We start from the raw sequence: 9,452 nt of genomic DNA, 5'->3' as shown, positions 1-9,452 counted from the left end.
CACCATATAGCAGCTCTTCTGACACTTGCTGGGGCACTCCCTCATCACCTGCTGTCAGGGCTAACATTGTTAGGCACACTGAATCCCATTATACAGGCAAACTAGGAGAGAACAGGACCCAGGCCATGTCCCTGAGCTGGCTGTCCACAGCTTTTTGGGGCTGAAGAGTGCTGCTGAATACGTATGGGTATGTCTACACTGCATTCAGATGTGTGACTGCAGCACGTGTAGACATACCTGATCTAGTTTTGAGCTAGCTAGCTTGAATAAAAATAGTAGGGAATGTCAAGCGATTAAAAAAATTAATCGCGATTAATCACACTGTTAAACAATAATACAGTACCATTTATTTAAATATTTTGGATGTTTTCTACATTTTCAAATATATTGATTTCAATTATAATACAAAATACAAAGTGTACAGTGCTCGCTTTATATTTATTTTTGATTACAAGTATTTGCACTGTAAAAAAACAAAAGAAATAGTATTTTTCAATTCACCTAATACAAGTACTGTAGTGCAATCTCTTTATCATGAAAGTTGAACTTACAAATTTAGAATTATGTACAAAAAACTGCATTCAAAAATAAAACATTGTAAAATTTTAGAGCCTACAAGTCCACTCAGTCCTACTTCTTGTTCAGCCAATCGCTCAGACAAACAAGTGTGTTTACATTTAGGGAAGATAATGCTGCCCACTTCTTATTTACAGTGTCACCTGAAAGTGAGAACAGGCATTCTCATGGCACTATTGTAGCCAGCGTCACAAGATATTTATGTTTCAGATGCGCTAAAGATTCATATGTCCCTTCATGCTTCAACCACCCATTCCAGGGGACATGCGTCCACACTGATGACGGGTTCTGCTCGATAACAATCCAAAGCAGTGCAGATCGATGTATGTTCATTTTCATTATCTGAATCAGATGTCACCAGCAGAAGGTTGATTTTCTTTTTTGGTGGTTTGGGTTCTGTAGTTTCCGCATGGGAGTGTTGCTCTTTTAAGACTTCTGAAAGCATGCTCCACACCTCGTCCCTTGCAGATTTTGGAAGGCACTTCAGATTCTTAAACCCTGGGTCAAGTGCTGTAGCTATCTTTAGAAATCTCACATTGTTACCTTTGCATTCTGTGAAATCTGCATTGAAGGTGTTTTAAAATGAACAACATGTGCTGGGTCATCATCCGAGAATGCTATAAAATGAAATATATGTCAGAATGCAGATAAAACAGAGCAGGGGACATACAATTCTCCCCCAAGGAGTTCAGTCACAAATTTAATTAACGCATTATTTTTTAACGAGCACCATCAGCATGAAAGCATGTCCTCTGGAATGGTGGCCAAAGCATGAATGGGCATACGAATGTTTAGCATATCTGGCATGTAAATACTGTGCAATGCTGGCTACAAAAGTGCCATGCAAATGACTGTTTTCACTTTCTGGTGATATTGTAAATAAGAAGAGGGCAGCATTATCTCCTGTAAATGTAAACAAACTTGTTTGTCTTAGCAATTGGCTGAACAAGAAGTAGGACTGAGTGGACTTGTAGGCTCTGAAGTTTTACATTGTTTTGTTTTTGAGTGCAGTTATGTAACAAAACAAAAATCTACAATCTAGCATGGAGGATAGGTCCATCAATGGCTATTAGCCAGGATGGACAGGGATGGTGTCCCTAGCCTCTGTTTACCGGAAGCTGGGAATGGGCAACAGGGAAACAATCACTTGATGATTACCTGTTCTGTTCATTCCCTCTGGGGCAACTGGCATTGGCCACTGTCGGAAGGCAGGATACTGGACTAGATGTGTCTTTGGTCTGACCCAGTATGGCTGTTCTTATGTTGTGATTTGTAAGTCGCACTTTCACGACAAAGAGATTGAACTACAGTACTTGTATGAGGTGAATTGAAAAATACTATTTCTTTTGTTTATCATTTTTACAGTGCAAATATTTGTTATAAAAACAATATACACTTTGATTTCACTTACAACACAATACAATATATATGAAAATGTAGAAAAACATACAAAATATTTAATACATTTCAATTGGTATTATATTATTTAACAGCGAGATTAAAACTGCGATTAATTGCGATTAATTTTTTAAATCGCGATTAATATTTTTGAGTTAATCATGTGAGTTAACTGCGATTAATTGACAGCCCTAAAAAATAGCAGTGAAGCCATGGCAGCACAAGCTGCAGCATTGGGTCCCCGCTGGGCTTGTACATTTACACATGCTGCAGCCACGCCTCTGATTACACTGGACGCATACCCAAAGTCAACCCCCACCAGTGCTCTGGGAGGCTAATGCAAGAATTATGTTGGGGGCCTGCATGGGTGTGCAGTAAAGGTGAAGAGACTTCTTGTGCCCTCTTTCATCATAAGAACATAAGAAAGGCCGGACTGCGTCAGACCAACGGTCCATTCAGCCCAGTATCCTGTCTACCATCAGTGACCAATGCCAGGTGTCCCAGAGAGAGTGAACCTAACAGGTAATGATCAAGTGATCTCTCTCCTGCCATCTATCTCCACCCTCTGACAAACACAGACTAGGGACACCATTCCTTATCCATCCTGGCTAATAGCCATTAATGGACTTAACCTCCATTAAGTTATCTAGTTCTCTTTTAAACCCTGTTATTGTCGTAGCCTTCACAACCTCCTCAGGCAAGGAGTTCCACAGGTTGACTGCGCTGTGTGAAGAACTTCCTTTGATTTGTTTTAAACCTGATGCCCATTAATTTCATTTGGTGGCCCTAGTTCTTACATTATGGGAACAAGTAAATAACTTTTCCTTATTCACTTTCTCCACACCACTCATGATTTTATATACCTCTATCATATCCCCCCTTAGTCTCCTCTTTTCCAAGCTGAAAAGTCCTAGCCTCTCTCCTCATATGGGACCCGTTTCAAACCCTAATCATTTTAGTTGCCCTTCTCTGAACCTTTTCTAATGCCAGTATATCTTTTTTGAGATGAGGAGACCACATCTGTATGCAGTATTCAAGATGTGGGCGTACCATGGATTTATATAAGGGCAATAAGATATTCTCCATCTTATTCTCTATCCCCTTTTTAATGATTCCTAACATCCTGTTTGCTTTTTTGACTGCCGCTGCACACTGCGTGGATGTCTTCAGAGAACTATCCATGATGACTCCAAGATATTTTTCCTGATTAGTTGTAGCTAAATTAGCCCCCTTCATATTGTATGTATAGTTGGGGTTATTTTTTCCAATGTGCATTACTTTACATTTATCCACATTCAATTTCATTTGCCATTTTGTTGCCCAATCATTTAGTTTTGTGAGATCTTTTTGAAGTTCTTCACAGTCTGCTTTGGTCTTAACTATCTTGAGCAGTTTAGTATCGTCTGCAAACTTTGCCACCTCACTGTTTACCCCTTTCTCCAGATCATTTATGAATAAGTTGAATAGGATTGGTCCTAGGACTGACCCTTGGGGAACACCACTAGTTACCCCTCTCCATACTTAAAATTTACCATTTATTCCTACCCTTTGTTCCCTATCTTTTAACCAGTTCTCAATCCATGAAAAGATCTTCTCTCTTATCCCATGACAACTTAATTTACATAAGAGCCTTTGGTGAGAGACCTTGTCAAAGGCTTCCTGGAAATCTAAGTACACTATGTCCACTGGATCCCCCTTGTCCACATGTTTGTTGACCCCTTCAAAGAACTCTAATAGATTAGTAAGACATGATTTCCCTTTACAGAAATTATGTTGATTTTTGCCCAACAATTTATGTTCTTCTATGTGTCTGACAATTTTATTCTTTACTATTGTTTCAACTAATTTGCCCGGTACTAATGTTAGACTTAGACTGTAATTGTCGGGATCACCTCTAGAGCCCTTTTTAAATATTGGCGTTACATTAGCTATCTTCCAGTCATTCGGTACAGAAGCTGATTTAAAGGACAGGTTACAAACCATAGTTAATAGTTCCGCAATTTCACATTTGAGTTCTTTCAGAACTCATGGGTGAATGCCATCTGGTCCCGGTGACTTGTTACTGTTAAGTTTATCAATTAATTCCAAAACCTCCTCTAGTGACACTTCAATCTGTGACAATTCCTCAGATTTGTCACCTACAAAGGACAGCTCTGGTTTGGGAATCTCCCTAACGTCCTCAGCCGTGAAGACTGAAGCAAAGAATTCATTTAGTTTCTCCGCAATGACTTTTTATCTCTCACTGCTTCTTTTACATGGTTGTTAAGCCACAGTGTCTCTTTTTTAGTTCTTTTACTGTGTTTTTTAATTTAGGGTATACATTTAAGTTGGGCCTCTATTACGGTGTCTTTGAAAAGTGTCCATGCAGCTTGCAGGGATTTCACTCTAGTCACTGTACCTTTTAATTTCTGTTTAACTAACCGCTTCATTTTTGCATAGTTCCCCTTTCTGAAATTAAATGCCACAGTGTTGGGCTGTTGAGGTGTTCTTCCCCCCACAGGAAAGTTAAATGTTAGTATAGTATGGTTACTATTTCCAAGAGGTCCTGTAATAGTTACCTCTTGGACCAGATCCTGTGCTCCACTCAGGACTAAATCAAGAATTGCCTCTCCCCTTGTGGGTTCCTGTACCAGCTGCTCCAAGAAGCAGTCATTTAAAGTATCGAGAAATTTTGTCTCTGCATTTGGTCCTGAGGTGACATGTACCCAGTCAATATGGGGATAATTGAAATCCCCCACTATTATTGAGTTCTTTATTTTGATAGTCTCTCTAATCTCCCTTAGAATTTCATCGTCACTATCACTGTCATGGTCAGGTGGTTGATAATAGATCCCTACTGTTATATTCTTATTAGAGCATGAAATTACTATCCATAGAGATTCTATGGAACATGTGGATTCATTTAAGATTTTTACTTCATTTGATTCTACATTTTTTTTCACATATAGTGCCACCGCCCCCCCCACACACACTCCTGCACGACCTGTTCTGTCCTTCCAATCTATTTTGTACCCCAGAATAATTGTGTCCCATTGATTGTCCCCACTCCACCAGGTTTCTGTGATGCCTATTATATCAATATCCTCCTTTATCACAAGACACTCTAGTTCACCCATCCAGGGCCGGCTTTAGGCCGATTCCACCGATTCCCCTGAATTGGGCCCCGCCCCTAAGAGGGCCCCTTGCAGATCGGGCAGTGTCCCTGCCTGAAGCAAAGCTCTGTGGCTCTCCCGGAAGCAGCAGCTGTTGCTGCTAGGCAGCGAGAGACGCTGGCCGGCAGGGGCCTGAGGCAGAGGCAGCAGCGGCTGTTGCAGGTCAGGAGGGGGGAGAGGGGAAGAAGGCACACGTGCTTTGCAGCCTTCCCCTCCTCTCCCCCCAGCACTCACCTGGAGGAGACACCGAGGGGGCTTCCGGTCCGGTGGGAGACAGGAATCTGTGCAGTGGACCTCACTCACCGTAGCAGCTGCTGGGGCTTCGGTGGGTGAGAGTTTGACCCCGTGATTCCCCCTAGGTGTGTAATATTGGGTTGGTTTTGTGGTTTTCGGTGGTGTTGCTGTTTGAGGGTGAGTTGTGCCTGCCTGCGTCTGTTTCAAAACTAAACTCGGGATCATGTAACCCAGGAAGAAAGCCCCGAGCCAGTACTTAGTGCTGTGAATTCCAGGTGAGAGAGAGAGAGAGAGACAGGGAGGTTTGGAGGAGGAAATCAAATACATCAGGAGGGGAGAATGCGAAAGGTCTGCAACACGGCAGGCTGAGACTTTTATCTCTCCCTTCTCCCCCGAGAGAGGGGAAACTGAGGCACGGAGTGATCTGATTCCCCTCCCCAAATTATTTTGCAAAGGAGGGGGACGGGGGGCTCCTATCCAAACCAGTTCCCTTCCCATCAACTCTGCTTCCCCTGCTGCAAGACTGCTGTAGGGGCTGAATATTTCCATTAAACTCTGGCTCCTTCATTTGCCCTACAACAATAAAATAGACTGGCTTGGGGGGGAGGAATATCCCCCCCCCCCCCAAGCTGTGTGGACATTAAGGTTTTTTTGGGGGGGGGGCACGATAACATTCCAGATCGATCAAACGCCCAGCTCAGCTTTCTAGCCATCCAGCAGCTCTAGGGTAGGGAAGGAAGGGGCTCTTGGTGCAGAGTGGTCACAAAACAGGGGTGAATTTCGCAGGGGGGGGGGTCCGGTTGAAATCCCACCTGATGCAGCCACACAGAATCTCTGGCGGCGCTAGGAGAGGCCAGGAGTGGAAGCACGTGGCCCGGGGGTGGGGGGACATTTGCCCTCAGTCCTGGGCTCTGGGATGGACTAGACTGGGTGGGTGGTGGGTTCAGTCTAGTCTTCCAGCCTGTTGCTCTCGCTGGGGTTTGTGGTTTTCATCTGGCTCCACCGAAAAGATCAAACAAGCCCAGTAGAAAAGGGGGGTGAGAGAGGTGGGAAGGGGTTTGTAAGGGGTTAAAGTGACCCATTAACGAAAGAGTAAAACCAGAGTTTGACTGGGTTTCCCCCCAGCCACCACTCCTGCAAACACTGGGCAAGGGGCAGCCCCATCCCCCACCGAGGCTATGGTGAGGGGCAGCAGGGGAGGAAGGAAGCCACATGTGATGGCAGTCCCCTCCCCCCCAGCACCCACCACCCCTTCTCCGGCCCCCAAACTCTGTCCCAGAGCCTGCACCCACGGAGAGGCAGCCGCGTGCTCTGCAAATCAGAGACCGTTTCAATGTAGTGCCAGGGGGAAGCAATGCTCAGTCTGTCCTGAAATCCTGTGTGGGATGAGTCACAAAGCTGGGAACCCGCTGCAGGGAGCTTTCCTGAGCCGAGTTACTGAGCTGCTCCTTCTGGCTAGAGGAGATGAGGCTTCGCACAGACAGGGCCCTGGACTCTTCACAAGGCTGGGAGAGCAGCTCTGGGGGGGAAGGTGTCCTGGGGGAAGGCAGCGATTTAATGGTACACCATTAAATTTGAGATGCTCTCTCAAAGGGGGTGGCGTTCCCCAAGCCAGGGGCTTTCTTCCAGAAATGTCACTGCTCAGGGAAGGAAATGGCAGGAACAAAGGGAACCATTAGTCTCCTCTCCGGCCGCTAATGAGCTGTCGTCCCAGCCCTGATGGAATTAATGGTCTCTGTTATCTCCGCTCTGCAGCCTGGTGCCTGCTTTGTGATGCCAACCTGCCGAGAGAGAGAAAGATCAGAAAGGAAACAATGCCTAAGTCTTGTATAACAGGCTGTCACTGTCTGCAAAGCTTTAGCCGCTGCCCTGGGGAGCTAATCGGGGTGGGCGGGGGAAGAGGAGGTTCACCATTAGGTTTAGAGAGTTTGGCAGCCAGGTGCAATTCTAATCAGTTGAGGATATCATACAGGCCCAGAGGAGGTGTCAGCAGAGTACTTCTGTTCTGCACAGCTGGGGGACAGGACGAGTCTGCTGGGAATGGGCAGTTTTACGCCACCACAACCGTGCCCACATGTCCATGCTGCTTACCAAGCTTTGGGTCCAGAGATCTACTCGCCCAGAACAGGTAGCCCTGCCTGTGACCTTGTCGCAAGGGATGCAGGATTGGGAGTCCAGGAATGGAGGTTGTTCATAACTCTGAAATGTTCATAACTCGGAACAAAACATTATGGCTGTTCTTTCAAAAGTTCACAAAGGAACATGGTCTTCATACAGCTTTGAAATTTTACTATGCAGAAGAAAAATGCCGCTTTCCCTTTATTTATTTATTTATTTATTTGTAGTAGTCTACGTTTAACACAATACTGTACGGTTCTGTAGTTGATTTTGTGCGTGTGTGTGTCTCTGCTGCTGTCCGATTGCTTTCGGTTCCAAATGAGGTGTGCGGTGGACAGGTCAGTTCATAACTCTGGTGTTCGTAACTCTGAGGTTCTACTGTCGCTAGTATTGGATGGGAGAGCGCCAAGGAAAGCCCAGGGTGCCGCCAGAAGTGGTGGTGGTGAGTCAATAGGTGGCGCTCTTCCCTCTGGGTCAGCACTGAGCCAGTGCCGATGGGACGCTTTGGGGAATCTAGGTGCAACTTCAGAATTCTGGCTGATCTTCATGAAATTGTTGTGTAAGGGAGTTCGCTGGTGTACGTGGGCTCCACCCTCATCTCTCCCAGAGCAGAGACAATGGAGAGTCGTTAACCTGAATGGCTCCCATTTATATGGGAGCACCCTGAAATGAGGAGGGTCAGTTTTCTCTAACTTCTGTGCAGGGGGCTGGGGTGTAGGGCACCAGAGACAGGGTGAGGAGGGGGCTCCCAGGAAAAACAAAGGATGCGGGGGCCGACCAAGGGCAAAGGAAATTGGCAGGAGAAAAGAGTGAGATTCCATGATTCAGAGAAGCCATGAGCTGTAGGGGGGAGGGACCCTGAATTCCTTAAAAGACTCTGGCCTGGCCCAAAAACACTTGAGAGTGGGGAGGGAACTGAGGGAGGGAAGGTGATTGTTGGGTCTGGAGCTGAATATCTTGTGTCCTGTCTAAAGTAAAGAGTAGCTGCTTTAGAAGCCCTTTTTGCAAAGCTTCTGTCTTATGTGGTTCAGCTACAGGGGTGAGGATCTCCAGGGTTGGGGCTCTGGAAAGGGTGTGCTTACGCGACCGGGGAGCTGGCGCTAGTCTCTGTGCCTAGGCACTTGGACTGTGGGGTCTCCACTCCCAGAAAGGGATGCTAGACAGAGCATGTGCACCCCAAGAGTTTGCATAGAGACACCCTCTGCGTTCAAACAGAGGCAGTGCCTGAACTCTGCTCAGACTCAGGCAGCTTAAAGCACGTGGTGCCCAAACACTCCAGCAAGGGGCGCTCTACCAGGAGCATGTGGCATCTCCATTCTGATGTTCCATCTTTCAGACGGGGCATAAAACCAAAGTCGTGATCCTTGGGACTCTCTCCAAGCATGGGAACGTAGCATCTAATTTGGAGGTTTGCACTCCATTAGGATGACCAGATGTCCCGATTTTAAAGGGACAGTCCTAATATTTGGTGCTTTGTCTTATATGGGTGCCTATTACCCCCCTACCCCCATCCCTTTTTTTCACACTTACTATCTGGTCACCCTAGCTTACATTCCACCTGCATGCTGCATGCTTGCTTACCTGAGGTTAACTATGGTGCTGTTAAACGCCTGCTATGTCCCATCCCCCCTGGAAGAGGTGGTCGGACTTCTCTTGTGGGTATAGTGAGTTTTTTACAGACCGTTTGTAAAATGCATCGGGATCCCGTGCAATGAAAGCTGCTCTGCATCTCCACATTATAGTTATGCCTCCATACATAGTCACAGCTTCTACATAGTCCATCCATACCGTCCTTCTGCATTAAGTCCATTAATGGCTATTAGCCAGGATGGGTAAGGAATGGTGTCCCTAGCCTCTGTTTGTCAGAGGGTGGAGATGGATGGCAGGAGAGAGATCACTTGATCATTACCTGTTAGGTTCACTCCCTCTGGGGCACCTGGCATTGGCCACTGTCGGTAGACAGGATACTGGGCT

The sequence above is a fragment of the Malaclemys terrapin genome, chromosome 1, assembly GCF_027887155.1.
Source record: "Malaclemys terrapin pileata isolate rMalTer1 chromosome 1, rMalTer1.hap1, whole genome shotgun sequence".
NCBI lineage: Eukaryota > Metazoa > Chordata > Testudines > Emydidae > Malaclemys > Malaclemys terrapin.
This window is presented reverse-complemented; position numbering follows the sequence as displayed.